The sequence below is a fragment of the Aethina tumida genome, chromosome 2 (assembly GCF_024364675.1).
Source record: "Aethina tumida isolate Nest 87 chromosome 2, icAetTumi1.1, whole genome shotgun sequence".
Lineage (NCBI taxonomy): Eukaryota > Metazoa > Arthropoda > Insecta > Coleoptera > Nitidulidae > Aethina > Aethina tumida.
In genome coordinates, this window is record NC_065436.1 from 33079381 (window position 1) to 33100523 (window position 21143).

At 29.4% G+C, this 21143-nt stretch overlaps 1 long non-coding RNA gene across 1 annotated transcript; it reads right to left on the reverse strand.

Annotated features, from left to right (window-relative positions):
* Nucleotides 1-984: 984 nt before the first annotated feature.
* LOC126264719 (uncharacterized) lies at nt 985-2467 on the reverse strand. Its single transcript, XR_007547380.1, has 2 exons — nt 1885-2467; nt 985-1782 (listed from the first exon to the last, which is right to left on the reverse strand). It is a non-coding gene; the product is annotated as an uncharacterized LOC126264719 (long non-coding RNA).
* Between the last annotated feature and the right edge of the window lie 18676 nt (nt 2468-21143).

Consider the following 21143-nt stretch of genomic DNA (forward strand, 5'->3'; position numbering starts at 1 on the left):
TTTTGATCACAGATGTAGAACACCACTCAAGTATTTTGTGGTAATTATTGAATGCATGCACATCAAATCGATATGCTTAGTATATTATGTTTATTTATGTTTCGGGTATCGAAGTATGAATCGGTATCCGGTATGGTGATTCCAGGGACGGCGTAAAAAATATTAAACATAAATTATTTTAATACGAATTATATACAGTACGGCAAGTGTTTGATCCATCTGAATTCTGAAAGGGACATCATATACAATAGACAGTAAGTCTCCCACTATAGCACATATTGTCTCTGTCATACATGATGTCTCTGTCTAAATTCAGACGGGTCAAATGCTTTTACTACTGTATACGGTCAATCATATTTTGTGTCGATTCTAAAGTTTTAAATTAAGTTCCAATAGTACCATTGTTATAGAAATATTTTGGTCATAACTTTTTTATTTAATGTGAACTGAAAACATAATATTAATTTGCAATTGTTGTAAATGTAATATAAATAGTACTTATACAGCAGGAAAAGCGTCTGACCCATCTGAATATGAGAGAAATATCATGGATGACAGAGACAGTAGACGTCTGCCCCATAGTGGGAGACTGTCTGTCTCTATTGTATATGATGTCTCTTTCAGGATTCAGATGGATCAAACACTTGTCGTACTGTATATAATTCGTATTAAAGTAATTTATGTTTAATATTTTTTACGCTCTTTTCTTTTCGTACTGTATCTTACATATACTTTTCCGAATTGAACTGGACATGAATAAGGCAACTTTAATTTTGTAAGAGATTTTTAATTATAACATGTTATTCAATTTAACTTAACACTTTGTTCAATATATGGAAACAAATTGTTGTTTAATATATCCAGTCCAAGAAGTAGATTCTCATTCCAGTAGATTCCAGTAGAATTGAACCATCCTCATAGGATAATTGAACCTCTACCATATTTTTTATAACTATGGCCATTAATATATATATTTTTTTGTGATTGAATATTATCGCTAACATAACTTTCACTAACCATTTCTTTCAACTTTATTATATTTGTATTATTAAAACATTCATTTAAATGAAGTTTATTTAATAACTCACTCAAGGCACGTCATTATTTTATGACAACAACAATTTTCGGTTGTTTCATCGAAGATCTCAGTATTATCATCCGCATTAGGATTGTAACTTTCGGCGTAAATTTGCCTTTGCCGGTTGAATGTGTCAGTTTCTCTTATTCCGTGAGTGTTCGAAATTGTAGAATTATGGCGTTGTCTCCTGGGTTGTGTAACAACAACACGTCGAGTTTGACTATCCGTTGATGTTTTTTTAAAATTGTCTGAAGTGCTCCAGATATCCACTTTCGTACTATCAATTTTTTTCTGAGCAACTGTCTTTGGAGGCCGTGCATTGTTCAACGTATTTAAACTGTTTGCTGACATACTTGATTTTTTCTTCTTTTTATTGTGGCTTTTGGGTTGACAATTTTCTGATTTCTGCTTCCGTATTGTTCCAGTATTATTATTTAATCGACTTATATTATTCTCTTCTCCGTAAACCGAATGGGAAGTGGTTCTGTTTCGTTCTAAAACATCGATCATATTTTGAGGTGAAAGAATTAATTCTAACTTGGGCTGTATTATAATAATTCTTGACTTGTCAATTGGGGTAGATGGCGGTAAATATTTGTAATATTCATCATCAAAATCGCTTTTGCCACTGTCGGAATCTGAGTCCCACGCAGAAATTCCATGGATTATCATTGCCTCTATGTCGCACATGTCTTAGTTGGAATCTAAAATTTAAAAATTATGTTAATTGTTACTTATACCTTTAAAGTTTAATTAATAAAATTATACAGTAATAGTTGCGAGATGAAGAAGTATTATGTACTTACGTTTCTGATTAGGTTACTCAAAGACTGAAAATTATAAAATCTCAGTTGACTGTCTAATCTAAACACTTTTATAGGTAATGTTGTGTTTGCGGTTGATAAGTATGAACCTATGCAGAACGTACGTCGCTATCTGCCCGCTTTACTTCTAAATTGCGGGCGGTGTTGCCAATTTGTGTTATAAGTCGTATTTGGAGAAATTGTAATTTATTTTTATTTGACATTATATCATGCTTTGTTCTGGCAAATAATTCGAAAGAAATGAAACGAAACAATAAATACGGAATTAAAATTTATTGTAAGAGAGGATATTGTTGTCTAATGCACTTAAGTATGGCATTGAAATGGCCCCCATTTCGGAATTTATTTCTCCAAATAAATTCATGCATATATGAGAGAAATAAATCTTCTGTAGTTCCAAATTGGTGACGAAGTTTCCTTTTGCATCCCATCCACATGTTCTCAACATTTTGAGTATGAACCATATTATTTTCAAGATGAACGAAATTTTGCTGGTGGATATTTTCAAAAAAAAAAAAGAAATGGAAACCTAATGTAACCTAACCTGACCTATTTTTCAGTTCATTAAAAATAGAATATAAAAAAATTGTCAATAATGTAATTTGTCAATTTCTGTTGAATTTTTGAAAATTTTGTAATTTTTATTAAATTTAATATTGACAATTTTTTTTGATGAACTTTCTGAAAAAAATATAGGTCAGGTTAGGTTATATTAGGTTTTTATTTATTTATTTTTTTTTTTTTGAATATATTTTATTTTTGTTGAACTTATTGAGAAAAATAGGAACACAATATAAAAAAAATTGTTCATAAAAATTTCAATGAAAAATCTCATTAGTCATTATTTTTCAACTTAAAATTGAATTTTCTATAAGAAAATCTTAATTTTTTACTTGTTGAAAACATACTCTTCGGCGCGAGTACAATATTTTGAAAAAAATAATAGGAAGAATGTCTTTCTTTCTATTTTTTACAGCCAAAATTAGGAGCTGCGAGTCTAAACAATTAACAAAAGTTTTATACGAACCATAAAAGTAAAGCTAAACATTACATATAATCTCCAATTTGAAAGAAAAGTATACTAATTATTAATTATTATTATTATTTATTATTATTAAAGAAAAACTAGTTAGGAATTTTATATAAAATTTGGTACCTCATTTGAGACTCCAATTACCTCAAAAAATAACTTGTTTAAAATTTAAGAACGAAATAACAATGCTGAAAATAAACAAATAATAATAAGTACATTTTAATAGAATAAACATATCAAAAATACCATTAACAAATAAAACTATGTAAAAATACAAATACACAAAACGAGGCACAAGACACAAAAGCGCAAAGACTAATAAGAAAATAATGAAATGAAATGTGAATGGCAACACAGCGTATGAAGCTCACGCCGGTTGTCGGTGACGTACGTTGGGGATATACCCATACTTATCAACCGCAAACACAACATTACCCTTTTATAATAGTCTTGAATATTTTGAAGTGTTATCAAAATATGTTAACTTATTGATTATTACGCTGGTGATACAATAACAACATCGTGTTCACGGGTTATTAGGAAAATGCAGTTCTGCTAAATAACGATTTTAATGATTTCAACATAAATGTTAGCTTACGTCATCACCTTCACCGAAGGACCGATGCGAGTTAAATAAGTATATTTAACAGTTTAGATAAAACTTTATTTTCTACAATTTACACTGTTCAATAAAGATGCTTTATGTACAATAATTTCTGCTAGACTGCCATCCACCCCCTTGGATGGGCCTATTTAAAATAAGTGGACGAAAACATTCCCATGCCTAAATCACGAAGAGATAAGTTAACTAACTATATACAAAACTATATCTAACATAAACACTAATATAAACACTAATACATTTAACTTGCGAGTTAAATGTATTAGTGTTTATATTAGTGTTTATGTTAGATATAGTTTTGTATATAGTTAGTTATCTTATCTCTTCGTGGTTTAGGCATGGGAATGTTTTCGCCCACTTATTAAGAGTATCCCTTAATGGGGTTAACGTAAACATTCCCTATTTTAAATAGGCCCATCCAAGGGGATGGATGGCAGTCTAGCAGAAATTATTGTACATAAAGCATCTATATTGAACAGTGTAAATTGTAGAAAATAAAGTTTTATCTAAACTGTTAGATATACTTATTTAACTGGCGCAGTCGTACGGTTCACTTCAGTGAAACTATCACGTCGATTTCAATCGTTTGGAAGTGAAAGAACCACATTCCGAAGAAGCATCCATTAAGGAAAATCTAAGGAACAAATACTACAATTAAACACAATCAGCCGAGGACCATCCATCGAGGAAATCCAGAGTAACACATAGATGCAACACAACAAGAAGAATCTACGAGAATCCAACTGAGTTAAGTCCATCGTGGAGAAACCATTAAGAAGAGATTCAGGAAATCAAACAAGTGGAACTCCCAACTAGTTACGTCCATCGCGGAGAAACCAGAAGGAAACCACAAATTAAACCATCCCACACGCTGAACTACGTCCATCGAGGAGAAGTCCACGCAACGGGGATAAAATTATAAATTTTATGTAAGTAACTCATGTTTTCCCATTAACATTTTAAAGAATTGAAATTGAAGCAATTCAGAATTAGAGTACTAAAAACTGCTAGAACTCGATATTAATTTCAAAATTAAATTTATTAACTAGTAAAAACAAACAAGTAAATCAAAATGGCTCAAATTACAATTAAAGACATGATGGATACCATTCCTACCTTTGATGGTGATTCGTCCAAACTTCGATTTTTTATTGGGAGACTGGAAAAAGTAGTTAACAAATTTTATGATATTAAGGACCCCGAAAGTTTAATAAACGACTACATCACCGCTTCTATTACTAATAAACTACGAGGCCCAGCCCTCGCAGTTATTGAAAACTCAAACGCAACTTCGATTACACAAATTAGAACGGAATTGATTAGACACTTTGGTGATATTAGAAATGAGCATAGTTTGTTGTACGATCTTCACCAGTTACGGCAAAGCCGCAGCGAAACCGCTTCGGATTATTACAATAAAATTTACGAATTATGCAATATTTTTAATAATTATGTAACCCTAAATGAACCGAATCCAGAAATGCGACACATGAAATTAGAACATTTTAACCAAAGCGCCCTAACGGTATTCCAAGCAAATATAAAACCAACTATATTAGCCTCAATGTTAAGGGTAAAAAGCCCAAGAAATATGTTAGAAGCTCTTGAATTCGTAAAAAGCGAAGAAAAATTCAATTACTATGCTTCTCAAGTTCAAACAAATTATAATAGACCACCCAATCAAAATTTTTCCCAAGGTTCCCAAAACCAAAGAAATTATAATAGACCACTCAATCAAAATTTTTCCCAAGGTTCCCAAAATCGCCAGCATGGTCAAGGCGTCCCCAACAGACAACAAAACTTTCCCCGTAACCCTGTAAATTTTCGAACTAAACAAAACAGAACCCAACACCCTACACCAATGAGTGGTGTATCCCACGTTAGAGCCAAAACAATCAATTCTCGTCAAAATCAGTCACCTAAATTTCAGTTTGAAGAGCTCTATAACTTAGAAAACAATAATCCAGTCGACACTAAAACCAATCAAAACGAGACTACTTACGAATTTAACGAAGAGAGTCCTTATTATGAAAAATTTTCGGGACGACCAATATTCAAAACCGACAAAGTAATTCAATTCCACACAAATCCCAACGGAAAAAAAACTTCCTTACATCCAAATAAAAAACCCTCAATTAAAATTACTTATCGACACAGGCTCTACAAAATCTTTTCTTAATCCTTTAATCGCTCATAAATATTACCCTCACAAAATAATCAAAGAACCATTTATTGTTACAACAGCATTTGCATCATCCAAACACGACGAGGTCATGCAAACAAAGGCATTTCCAGAATTTAATAGTAACGAGGTGATAACATTTCATTTATTTAAATTTCACGAAATTTTTGACGGTCTAATAGGAGTAGATAACATGCATATCCTACAAATAAAACTAGATATTCCTAATAACATTCTAAGCACCCCAAATTCAAATAATAAAATTCTCTATCTACAGACTAGTAATAACATATTAATTCAAAAATTTATTCCCGGTAACACCACAATAACATTACAAGTGCCTACAACAATCTCCGAAGGTAATATATTAATTCCAAAACAAACAATTCAAAATTGCAAAATTCCTGAAATATTAACGACAGCTAAAAATGGTAAAGCACTTATAGAAATTTCAAATGTATCAGATGACGAAATTAATTTTTCCTTACTTTACCCGCTAAAAGCCTACAAAGCAGACAATAATTTCGAGCTGTATAATTTTCATATAACAGCAAAAGAAACTAAATTAAGAAATATTTCCGAAATTATTAGGACTGATCATCTAAATTCAGAAGAAAAAAAAGAAATCATCAAACTCTGCACAAAATATAAAGACGTCTTCTTTAAACCAGATGATAGTCTAACCTTCAGTAATCAAATCACACACAGGATTCGTACTACAGACGAAATACCTGTTTTTACTAAAACATACAGATACCCCTTCGTACATCGCGAGGAGGTAAAGAATCAAATTAACAATATGTTAGAACAGGGCATAATCCGTCCTAGCCACTCTCCTTGGTCCGCCCCTATTTGGGTAGTACCTAAAAAATCAGACGCTTCCGGAAAGAAAAAATGGCGAATAGTTGTGGATTATCGCAAATTAAATGAAAAAACAATAGACGATAAATATCCAATACCAAACATAACTGATGTCCTGGACAAACTAGGACGTTGTAATTATTTCTCCACTCTAGATTTAGCCAGCGGTTTCCATCAAATCGAAATGCACCCTGACGATGTACAAAAAACGGCTTTTAATGCCGAAAACGGCCATTACGAATACGTCCGCATGCCTTTCGGTCTAAAGAACGCCCCGGCGACTTTCCAACGAGTTATGGACAATATCCTGAGAGAATTGATTGGAAAAATCTGTCTTGTGTACCTAGACGATATTATCGTTTTCTCAAACTCCCTTCAAGAACACATTAACAATCTTGAACTCGTGTTCGGTAAGCTACGCAAGGCACACTTTCAAATTCAACTAGACAAATGCGAATTCTTAAAAAAAGAAACATCATTCTTAGGGCATATAATTACAAAAGAAGGTATTAAACCAAATCCAGACAAAATAATCGCAATAAAAAAATTTCCAATTCCCAAAACTAGTAAAGAAATAAAAAGCTTCCTTGGACTTTTAGGTTACTACAGGCGCTTCATTCCCAACTTCGCACATTTGACCAAACCAATGACCAAACTATTAAAGAAAAATGCAAAAATCACTTTAACACCGGAATACATAAATTGTTTTAATAATTGTAAAGAACTGTTAATGAACGACCCAATCCTTCAATATCCAGATTTCACAAAAACCTTCAATTTGACAACAGACGCGAGCAATTTCGCAATAGGCGCCGTTCTGTCACAAGGAGAGCCTGGCAAAGATAAACCCATTGCATATGCGTCCAGAACCCTTAACGAAGCTGAATGTAATTATAGCTCCATTGAGCGCGAATTGTTGGCAATAGTTTGGGCAACAAAGTACTTCCGCCCTTACCTGTATGGTCAAAAATTTAAAATTTTTTCGGATCATAAACCATTACATTGGTTATTTTCAGTCAAAGATCCTAATTCACGACTCACCCGTTGGCGTCTTAAATTGGATGAATATAATTACGAAATTATATACAAAAAAGGTTCATCGAACACTAATGCTGATGCACTCTCCAGAATAAAAATAACCGAATGTAATATGCACAATAACGAACTTGATCCAATGGCAGAACTAGAATCTATTCTGGCAAATGCCCCCGAAATGTCAGATGTCGAAGACCTAGACGAAATCCTAGAAACACTAGAAAATGCTCAACCAAAAGACAATTTAGAAATTAACGATAATGCAACCGTCCACACGAGCTTAGAGAATCCTATTTTAAATATCCCAATTTCAGAAAAGCCCTTAAATATGTTCAAAGATCAAATTATTATCAACGTAGTGTTACAAAACCCAAAGAAACCTGTCTTGAAAAAACTATTTGACAACAAAAATCGAACAACCATCGAAGTTACAAAAATAAATTTTGAGCAAGATATAATAAAAATATTTAAAGAATTTACGACCAGTAACAAAACCTTTGCAATTTTAATAAATCAAAAAGAGTACTTCAATCTATTAAATTGTACACTACAATCTAACTTCAGAAATTCTGCTCTTAAGTTAGTCATTTGTAACGAAATCTTACAAGACGTCGAAGATGATCATGAACAAACACACATTATTCAAAAATACCACGAAGGTAAAACAAACCATCGGGGTATCAATGAAACAACAATGCAACTGCGAAACCGGTATTATTGGCCTAATATGACTAATACAATTTCAATGTACATAAACAACTGTCAAATTTGTCAAACATTAAAATACGACCGAAACCCCCCTAAACAAATCCTCAATGTTTCACCTACGCCGTCTCACCCATTCGAAATTGTACATATCGATATATTTTCAGCAAACACACAAAAATTTTTGACGATAGTAGACTCATTTTCAAAATATGCTCAAGCATACCCGGTAACTTCCCCAAACGGAATAAATATAATTAAAGCCCTTATTATTTTCATGAGCCATCATAATTCACCATCAATTATTATCTGCGATAATGGCACAGAATTTAAAAATACAGTTTTCAAAGAATTTACGGATCTTCATCAAATTAAAATACATTTCACAACCCCACACACACACACCTCAAATGGTCCTATCGAACGATTACACTCTAGTCTAATTGAACACCTACGAATATTAAAAACAAAAGAAAAAGACCAAAGCATCATAGACCTAATGCCATTAGCCATACTAGGTTATAATAACAGCATCCATTCAGCAACAAAACACAAACCGAGCGATCTAATTAACGGCCACCTTAAAACGAACTCACCTTTCGACATTGACATTAACAAAAAAATGATGAATAATTATATTCTCAAACATAAAGAATTAACTCAAGAAATATATAAAAACATCAAAGAAAAATTAATTACCGATAAAACAAAGAACATTACCAATATTAATAAAAATAGACACGAACCACTGGAGTATACACCTGGTACAATAGTCTATCACAAAACTGACCACAGGAACAAGCTTGCCAACAAGTTCAAACCCTATGTAGTAAATAAAAATTTAACACAAAAAATACAAACAGTCAATACAAATTATAACAAAAACAACCTAAGAAGACCACTGTCTAACCGATACCATTCTAATGCAAATCTCAAATATACCGAATAATTTAAAAATACTCTTCCCAGACTACCTAAAATTCATGTTAATCGAACAGTTAAAATATATATATATATAAAAAAAAACAAACACATAAATATTACAGTATAATACAGTATTTATTATATTCCTAGTAGATTTATACTACTCTAATTCAAGAATTGTATTCCCTGTTCCTTCGACCAATACATGAGTTCTAGGCAACGCATAACAGTATAATTGTAATGTATTATGTATTATTAGTATATTATTGTATAGGTATTATTATGTATGTATTGTTGTAAATATTATTATGTACGGCCCTTAAAAAAAAAAAAAAAATATATATATATATTTATATATATATGTATGTATGTATATATGTTTAAATAAGATAATAATAATATTTTTTTTTCTTTCCTTCTAAGGCCCTCTCTAAGAAGGGAGGAGTTAAATGTATTAGTGTTTATATTAGTGTTTATGTTAGATATAGTTTTGTATATAGTTAGTTATCTTATCTCTTCGTGGTTTAGGCATGGGAATGTTTTCGCCCACTTATTAAGAGTATCCCTTAATGGGGTTAACGTAAACATTCCCTATTTTAAATAGGCCCATCCAAGGGGATGGATGGCAGTCTAGCAGAAATTATTGTACATAAAGCATCTATATTGAACAGTGTAAATTGTAGAAAATAAAGTTTTATCTAAACTGTTAGATATACTTATTTAACTTGCGACGTGCTCACATCTATTTAGACTAGTTTTGTTTTATAAGCAAATCTGAAGTATTTGTTTACATTTAATAATCGGGGCAGTTCTTAAGAAAGAACCAGGCAGTCAAGCTTTAGATGTCAGGAACGTACCGATTGGCAATCGGTCAGACCGTCTGACTCACGCGGCGTCTAACGGCGGCGACTCATCCCTTGCTTCTGATTGGTCGACTTCGACGTTATGCTCAATCATGCGTATCGAAAACTTTCCCAACAGAATTGAAAATTTTCCCATACAATATTTGAATATTTCTTTGATAATATCTAATTAAAATTTCATAATTAAATAAATTTAGAAAATATTAATTAATTGTATAAATTTATAAGGGGAAATAATTTTTATAAAAAATAAAAATCGAACAAGTGTATAAAAAGATACATTAATATTATATCAACAAAAAAATATATTTTTAAATTTTATAATAAAAAACAACACAATTAAAAGATATATAAATCTATTCCAGTGGATGTTGTTTCTTTATACAATTTAAAATGCTTATAAAACACATTGAGATTTTTATATTTATTTCTCCATATAAATAAATAAATAAACAAATAATATTTATTAATAAATAGAAAATAAGTTAAAAAAGAATGAAAATACATATTTAAATAAATACATTACGATTGTCCATATAGTAAAATAAATTAAGATTGTGTTTAAAAAAAATAATGAAAATAATAAAAATTTAAGTACAGCTCTCGAATAATCTATAAAGTTAAATATCTAGCAATATATTAAAAATGATCTTACCAAAGAAATAAAAATATAATGTCTTAAAAATAAAATAATTTGTAATAAATTACAATTATTTTCTTTGTTTATTATTATTTAATTTGTATTGAAATGCGTTTATTGTTCATAAATTATCAATTATAAAATTATCTTAACTTTAAAAATGTAGTATATTAATTATAATGTTTATAATACCATATAAACAATTATTTATTATAAAACAATAGGTGATATTTGTTTAAAATTCAAATGTTGTATAGGAAAAATTTCAATTCGGTTGGAAACGTTCTCGATACGCATGACTTAACAAACACTCGGCGTCGACCAATCAGACGCCAGAGATGAGTAGCCGACAGTAGCCGACATTTGCCGACATTAGCCGCTATATAAGACGCTCTCGTGAGTCACACCCGTCAGTCTGTTATCGACCTCTGCATCGACCGGATGGGGGAGCTGGGGTGGTGGTCCTCGCTACCATACCCTCCTAGTTAATTCAGTTGGGCAGTTGCATGGATAGTATATAAGAATAAATGCATGCTTTAAGTGACAATATTTAAGAATACATTAACTCGATTAAGTGGAGCATGAATCAATTAAAAATAAATGCATGGATATAACTTTGCATGAATAGTTTATAAGAATCAATGCATGTTTTAAATAATAATATTTCAGAATAAATCAACTCTACATGGATTAAGTGGAATACCACTCGAATAGAAATAAATGCATGGATAAAACTTTGCATGAATAGTTTATAAGAATCAATGCATGATTTACATGACAATGTTTCAGAATAAATCAACTCTAATTGGATTAAGTGGAGTTTCTATCAATTAGAAATAAGTGCATGGATAAAATTTGCATGAATAGTTTATAAGAATCAATGCATGATATAGAAGACAATATTTATGCATGGATAAAACTTTGCATGAATAGTTTATTAGAATCAATGCATGATTTAAATGACAATATTACAGAATAAATCAACTCTACTTGGATTAAGTGGAGTTTCTATTAATTAGAAATAAGTGTAAGGATAAAATTTTGCATGAATAGTTTATAAGAATCAATGCATGATTTAAATGACAATGTATCAGAATAAATCAACTCTACTTGGATTAAGTGGAGTTTCTATCAATTAGAAATAAGTGCATGGATAAAATTTGCATGAATAGTTTATAAGAATCAATGCATGATATAAATGATAATATTTATGCATGGATAAAACTTTGCATGAATTGTTTATAAGAATCAATGCATGATTTAAATGACAATATTACAGAATAAATCAACTCTACTTGGATTAAGTGGAGTTTCTATCAATTAGAAATAAGTGTATGGATAAAATTTTGCATGAATAGTTTATAAGAATCAATGCATGATTTAAATGACAATGTATCAGAATAAATCAACTCTACTTGGATTAAGTGGAGTTTCTATCAATTAGAAATAAGTGCATGGATAAAACTTTGCATGAATAGTTTATAAGAATCAACGCATGATTTAAATGACAACGTTTCAGAATAAATCAACTCTACTTGGATTAAGTGGAGTTTCTATCAAACAGAAATAAGTGCATGGATAAAATTTTGCATGAATAGTTTATAAGAATCAATGCATGATTTAAATGACAATATTTCAGATTCAACTCTACTTGGATTAAGTGGAGTATCAATCGAATAGAAATAAATGCATGGATAAAACTTTGCATGAATAGTTTATAAGAATCAATGCATGATTTAAATGATAATTTTTCAGAATAAATCAACTCTACTTGGATTAAGTGGAGTTTCTATCAATTAGAAATAAGTGCATGGATAAAACTTTGCATGAATAGTTTATAAGAATCAATGCATGATTTAAATGACAATGTATCAGAATAAATCAACTCTACTTGGATTAAGTGGAGTTTTTATCAATTAGAAATAAGTGCATGGATAAAACTTTGCATGAATAGTTTATAAGAATCAATGCATGATTTAAATGACAATATTTCAGATTCAACTCTACTTGGATTAAGTGGAGTATCAATTGAATAGAAATAAATGCATGAGTGGATAAAACTTTGCATGAATAGTTTATAAGAATCAATGTATGATTTAAATGACAATGTTTCAGAATAAATCAACTCTACTTGGATTAAGTGGAGTTTCTATCAATTAGAAATAAGTGCATGGATAAAACTTTGCATGAATAGTTTATAAGAATCAATGCATGATTTAAATTACAATATTACAGAATAAATCAACTCTACTTGGATTAAGTGGAGTTTCTATCAAACAGAAATAAGTGTATGGATAAAATTTTGCATGAATAGTTTATAAGAATCATTGCATGATTTAAATGACAATATTTCAGATTCAACTCTACTTGGATTAAGTGGAGTTTCTATCAATTAGAAATAAGTGCATGGATAAAACTTTGCATGAATAGTTTATAAGAACCAATGCATGATTTAAATGACAATGTATCAGAATAAATCAACTCTACTTGGATTAAGTGGAATATCAGTCGAATAGAAATAAATGCATGGATAAAACTTTGCATGAATAGTTTATTGGAATCAATGCATGATTTAAATGACAATGTTTCAGAATAAATCAACTCTACTTGGATTAAGTGGAGTTTCTATCAATTAGAAATAAGTGCATGGATAAAACTTTGCATGAATAGTTTATAAGAATCAGTGCATGATTTAAATGACAATATTACAGAATAAATCAACTCTACTTGGATTAAGTGGAGATTCGATCAATTAGAAATAAGTGCATGGATAAAACTTTGCATGAATAGTTTATAGGAATCAATGCATGATTTAAATGACAATGTTTCAGAATAAATCAACTCTACTTGGATTAAGTGGAGTTTCTATCAATTAGAAATAAGTGCATGGATAAAACTTTGCATGAATAGTTTATAAGAATCAGTGCATGATTTAAATGACAATATTACAGAATAAATCAACTCTACTTGGATTAAGTGGAGATTCTATCAATTAGAAATAAGTGCATGGATAAAACTTTGCATGAATAGTTTATAAGAATCAGTGCATGATTTAAATGACAATATTACAGAATAAATCAACTCTACTTGGATTAAGTGGAGATTCTATCAATTAGAAATAAGTGCATGGATAAAACTTTGCATGAATAGTTTATAAGAATCAGTGCATGATTTAAATGACAATATTACAGAATAAATCAACTCTACTTGGATTAAGTGGAGTTTCTATCAAACAGAAATAAGTGCATGGATAAAATTTTGCATAAATAGTTTATAAGAATCAATGCATGATTTAAGTGACAATATTTCAGATTCAATTCTACTTGGATTAAGTGGAGTATCAATCGAATAGAAATAAATGCATGGATAAAACTTTGCATGAATAGTTTATAAGAATCAATGCATGATTTAAATGACAATATTACAGAATAAATCAACTCTACTTGGATTAAGTGGAGTTTCTATCAATTAGAAATAAGTGCATGGATAAAACTTTGCATGAATAGTTTATAGGAATCAATGCATGATTTAAATGACAATATTTCAGATTCAACTCTACTTGGATTAAGTGGAGTATCAATCGAATAGAAATTAATGCTTGGATAAAACTTTGCATGAATAGTTTATAAGAATCAATGCATGATTTAAATGAAAATGTTTCAGATTAAATCAACTCTACTTGGATTAAGTGGAGTTTCTATCAATTAGAAATAAGTGCATGGATAAAACTTTGCATGAATAGTTTATAGGAATCAATGCATGATTTAAATGACAATGTATCAGAATAAATCAACTCTACTTGGATTAAGTGGAATACCACTCGAATAGAAATAAATGCATGGATAAAACTTTGCATGAATAGTTTATAAGAATCAATGCATGATTTACATGACAATGTTTCAGAATAACTCAACTCTAATTGGATTAAGTGGAGTTTCTATCAATTAGAAATAAGTGCATGGATAAAATTTGCATGAATAGTTTATAAGAATCAATGCATGATATAAAAGACAATATTTATGCATGGATAAAACTTTGCATGAATAGTTTATTAGAATCAATGCATGATTTAAATGACAATATTACAGAATAAATCAACTCTACTTGGATTAAGTGGAGTTTCTATTAATTAGAAATAAGTGTATGGATAAAATTTTGCATGAATAGTTTATAAGAATCAATGCATGATTTAAATGACAATGTATCAGAATAAATCAACTCTACTTGGATTAAGTGGAGTTTCTATCAATTAGAAATAAGTGCATGGATAAAATTTGCATGAATAGTTTATAAGAATCAATGCATGATATAAATGATAATATTTATGCATGGATAAAACTTTGCATGAATTGTTTATAAGAATCAATGCATGATTTAAATGACAATATTACAGAATAAATCAACTCTACTTGGATTAAGTGGAGTTTCTATCAATTAGAAATAAGTGTATGGATAAAATTTTGCATGAATAGTTTATAAGAATCAATGCATGATTTAAATGACAATGTATCAGAATAAATCAACTCTACTTGGATTAAGTGGAGTTTCTATCAATTAGAAATAAGTGCATGGATAAAACTTTGCATGAATAGTTTATAAGAATCAACGCATGATTTAAATGACAACGTTTCAGAATAAATCAACTCTACTTGGATTAAGTGGAGTTTCTATCAAACAGAAATAAGTGCATGGATAAAATTTTGCATGAATAGTTTATAAGAATCAATGCATGATTTAAATGACAATATTTCAGATTCAACTCTACTTGGATTAAGTGGAGTATCAATCGAATAGAAATAAATGCATGGATAAAACTTTGCATGAATAGTTTATAAGAATCAATGCATGATTTAAATGATAATTTTTCAGAATAAATCAACTCTACTTGGATTAAGTGGAGTTTCTATCAATTAGAAATAAGTGCATGGATAAAACTTTGCATGAATAGTTTATAAGAATCAATGCATGATTTAAATGACAATGTATCAGAATAAATCAACTCTACTTGGATTAAGTGGAGTTTTTATCAATTAGAAATAAGTGCATGGATAAAACTTTGCATGAATAGTTTATAAGAATCAATGCATGATTTAAATGACAATATTTCAGATTCAACTCTACTTGGATTAAGTGGAGTATCAATTGAATAGAAATAAATGCATGAGTGGATAAAACTTTGCATGAATAGTTTATAAGAATCAATGTATGATTTAAATGACAATGTTTCAGAATAAATCAACTCTACTTGGATTAAGTGGAGTTTCTATCAATTAGAAATAAGTGCATGGATAAAACTTTGCATGAATAGTTTATAAGAATCAATGCATGATTTAAATTACAATATTACAGAATAAATCAACTCTACTTGGATTAAGTGGAGTTTCTATCAAACAGAAATAAGTGTATGGATAAAATTTTGCATGAATAGTTTATAAGAATCATTGCATGATTTAAATGACAATATTTCAGATTCAACTCTACTTGGATTAAGTGGAGTTTCTATCAATTAGAAATAAGTGCATGGATAAAACTTTGCATGAATAGTTTATAAGAACCAATGCATGATTTAAATGACAATGTATCAGAATAAATCAACTCTACTTGGATTAAGTGGAATATCAGTCGAATAGAAATAAATGCATGGATAAAACTTTGCATGAATAGTTTATTGGAATCAATGCATGATTTAAATGACAATGTTTCAGAATAAATCAACTCTACTTGGATTAAGTGGAGTTTCTATCAATTAGAAATAAGTGCATGGATAAAACTTTGCATGAATAGTTTATAAGAATCAGTGCATGATTTAAATGACAATATTACAGAATAAATCAACTCTACTTGGATTAAGTGGAGATTCGATCAATTAGAAATAAGTGCATGGATAAAACTTTGCATGAATAGTTTATAGGAATCAATGCATGATTTAAATGACAATGTTTCAGAATAAATCAACTCTACTTGGATTAAGTGGAGTTTCTATCAATTAGAAATAAGTGCATGGATAAAACTTTGCATGAATAGTTTATAAGAATCAGTGCATGATTTAAATGACAATATTACAGAATAAATCAACTCTACTTGGATTAAGTGGAGATTCTATCAATTAGAAATAAGTGCATGGATAAAACTTTGCATGAATAGTTTATAAGAATCAGTGCATGATTTAAATGACAATATTACAGAATAAATCAACTCTACTTGGATTAAGTGGAGATTCTATCAATTAGAAATAAGTGCATGGATAAAACTTTGCATGAATAGTTTATAAGAATCAGTGCATGATTTAAATGACAATATTACAGAATAAATCAACTCTACTTGGATTAAGTGGAGTTTCTATCAAACAGAAATAAGTGCATGGATAAAATTTTGCATAAATAGTTTATAAGAATCAATGCATGATTTAAATGACAATATTTCAGATTCAACTCTACTTGGATTAAGTGGAGTATCAGTCGAATAGAAATAAATGCATGGATAAAACTTTGCATGAATAGTTTATAAGAATCAACGCATGATTTAAATGACAATGTTTCAGAATAAATCAACTCTACTTGGATTAAGTGGAGTTTCTATCAATTAGAAATAAGTGCATGGATAAAACTTTGCATGAATAGTTTATAAGAATCAATGCATGATTTAAGTGACAATATTTCAGATTCAATTCTACTTGGATTAAGTGGAGTATCAATCGAATAGAAATAAATGCATGGATAAAACTTTGCATGAATAGTTTATAAGAATCAATGCATGATTTAAATGACAATATTACAGAATAAATCAACTCTACTTGGATTAAGTGGAGTTTCTATCAATTAGAAATAAGTGCATGGATAAAACTTTGCATGAATAGTTTATAGGAATCAATGCATGATTTAAATGACAATATTTCAGATTCAACTCTACTTGGATTAAGTGGAGTATCAATCGAATAGAAATTAATGCTTGGATAAAACTTTGCATGAATAGTTTATAAGAATCAATGCATGATTTAAATGAAAATGTTTCAGATTAAATCAACTCTACTTGGATTAAGTGGAGTTTCTATCAATTAGAAATAAGTGCATGGATAAAACTTTGCATGAATAGTTTATAGGAATCAATGCATGATTTAAATGACAATGTATCAGAATAAATCAACTCTACTTGGATTAAGTGGAGTTTCTATCAATTAGAAATAAGTGCATGGATAAAACTTTGCATGAATAGTTTATAAGAATCAATGCATGATTTAAATGACAATATTACAGAATAAATCAACTCTACTTGGATTAAGTGGAGATTCTATCAATTAGAAATAAGTGCATGGATAAAACTTTGCATGAATAGTTTATAAGAATCAATGCATGATTTAAATGACAATATTTCAGATTCAACTCTACTTGGATTAAGTGGAGTATCAATCGAATAGAAATAAATGCATGGATAAAACTTTGCATGAATAGTTTATAAGAATCAATGCATGATTTAAATGACAATGTTTCAGAATAAATCAACTCTACTTGGATTAAGTGGAGTTTTTATCAATTAGAAATAAGTGCATGGATGAAACTTTGCATGAATAGTTTATAAGAATCAATGCATGATTTAAATGACAATGTATCAGAATAAATCAACTCTACTTGGATTAAGTGGAGTTTCCATCAATTAGAAATAAGTGCATGGATAAAATTTTGCATGAATAGTTTATAAGAATCAAAGCATGATTTAAATGACAATTTTTCAGATTCAACTCTACTTGGATTAAGTGGAGTATCAATCGAATAGAAATAAATGCATGGATAAAACTTTGCATGAATAGTTTATAAGAATCAATGCATGATTTAAATGACAATATTTCAGATTCAACTCTACTTGGATTAAGTGGAGTATCAATCGAATAGAAATAAATGCATGGATAAAACTTTGAATGAATAGTTTATAAGAATCAACGCATGATTTAAATGACAATGTTTCAGAATAAATCAACTCTACTTGGATTAAGTGGAGTTTCTATCAATTGGAAATAAGTGCATGGATAAAACTTTGCATGAATAAATCAATGCATGATTTAAGTGACAATATTTCAGATTCAACTCTACTTGGATTAAGTGGAGTATCAATCGAATAGAAATAAATGCATGGATAAAACTTTGCATGAATAGTTTATAAGAATCAATGCATGATTTAAATGACAATATTACAGAATAAATCAACTCTACTTGGATTAAGTGGAGTTTCTATCAATTAGAAATAAGTGCATGGATAAAACTTTGCATGAATAGTTTATAGAAATCAATGCATGATTTAAATGACAATATTTCAGATTCAACTCTACTTGGATTAAGTGGAGTATCAATCGAATAGAAATAAATGCATGGATAAAACTTTGCATGAATAGTTTATAAGAATCAATGCATGATTTAAATGAAAATGTTTCAGATTAAATCAACTCTACTTGGATTAAGTGGAGTTTCTATCAATTAGAAATAAGTGCATGGATAAAACTTTGCATGAATAGTTTATAGGAATCAATGCATGATTTAAATGACAATGTATCAGAATAAATCAACTCTACTTGGATTAAGTGGAGTTTCTATCAATTAGAAATAAGTGCATGGATAAAACTTTGCATGAATAGTTTATAAGAATCAATGCATGATTTAAATGACAATATTACAGAATAAATCAACTCTACTTGGATTAAGAGGAGTTTCTATCAATTAGAAATAAGTGCATGGATAAAACTTTGCATGAATAGTTTATAAGAATCAATGCATGATTTAAATGAAAATGTTTCAGATTAAATGAACTCTACTTGGATTAAGTGGAGTTTCTATCAATTAGAAATAAGTGCATGGATAAAACTTTGCATAAATAGTTTATAGGAATCAATGCATGATTTAAATGACAATGTATCAGAATAAATCAACTCCACTTGGATTAAGTGGAGTTTCTATCAATTAGAAATAAGTGCATGGATAAAACTTTGCATGAATAGTTTATAAGAATCAATGCATGATTTAAACGACAATATTACAGAATAAATCAACTCTACTTGGATTAAGTGGAGATTCTATCAATTAGAAATAAGTGCATGGATAAAACTTTGCATGAATAGTTTATAAGAATCAATGCATGATTTAAATGACAATATTTCAGATTCAACTCTACTTGGATTAAGTGGAGTATCAATCGAATAGAAATAAATGCATGGATAAAACTTTGCATGAATAGTTTATAAGAATCAATGCATGATTTAAATGACAATGTTTCAGAATAAATCAACTCTACTTGGATTAAGTGGAGTGTCTATCAATTAGAAATAAGTGCATGGATGAAACTTTGCATGAATAGTTTATAAGAACCAATGCATGATTTAAATGACAATATTACAGAATAAATCAACTCTACTTGGATTAAGTGGAGTTTCTATCAATTGGAAATAAGTGCATGGATAAAACTTTGCATGAATAGTTTATAAGAATCAATGCATGATTTAAGTGACAATATTTCAGATTCAACTCTACTTGGATTAAGTGGAGTATCAATCGAATAGAAATAAATGCATGGATAAAACTTTGCATGAATAGTTTATAAGAATCAATGCATGATTTAAATGACAATATTACAGAATAAATCAACTCTACTTGGATTAAGTGGAGTTTCTATCAATTAGAAATAAGTGCATGGATAAAACTTTGCATGAATAGTTTATAGAAATCAATGCATGATTTAAATGACAATATTTCAGATTCAACTCTACGTGGATTAAGTGGAGTATCAATCGAATAGAAATAAATGCATGGATAAAACTTTGCATGAATAGTTTATAAGAATCAATGCATGATTTAAATGAAAATGTTTCAGATTAAATCAACTCTACTTGGATTAAATGGAGTTTCTATCAATTAGAAATAAGTGCATGGATAAAACTTTGCATGAATAGTTTATAGGAATCAATGCATGATTTAAATGACAATGTATCAGAATAAATCAACTCTACTTGGATTAAGTGGAGTTTCTATCAATTAGAAATAAGTGCATGGATAAAACATTGCATGAATAGTTTATAAGAATCAATGCATGATTTAAATAAAAATGTTTCAGATTAAATGAACTCTACTTGGATTAAGTGGAGTTTCTATCAATTAGAAATAAGTGCATGGATAAAACTTTGCATAAATAGTTTATAGGAATCAATGCATGATTTAAATGACAATGTATCAGAATAAATCAACTCTACTTGGATTAAGTGGAGTTTCTATCAATTAGAAATAAGTGCATGGATAAAACTTTGCATGAATAGTTTATAAGAATCAATGCATGATTTAAACGACAATATTACAGAATAAATCAACTCTACTTGGATTAAGTGGAGTTTCTAACAATTA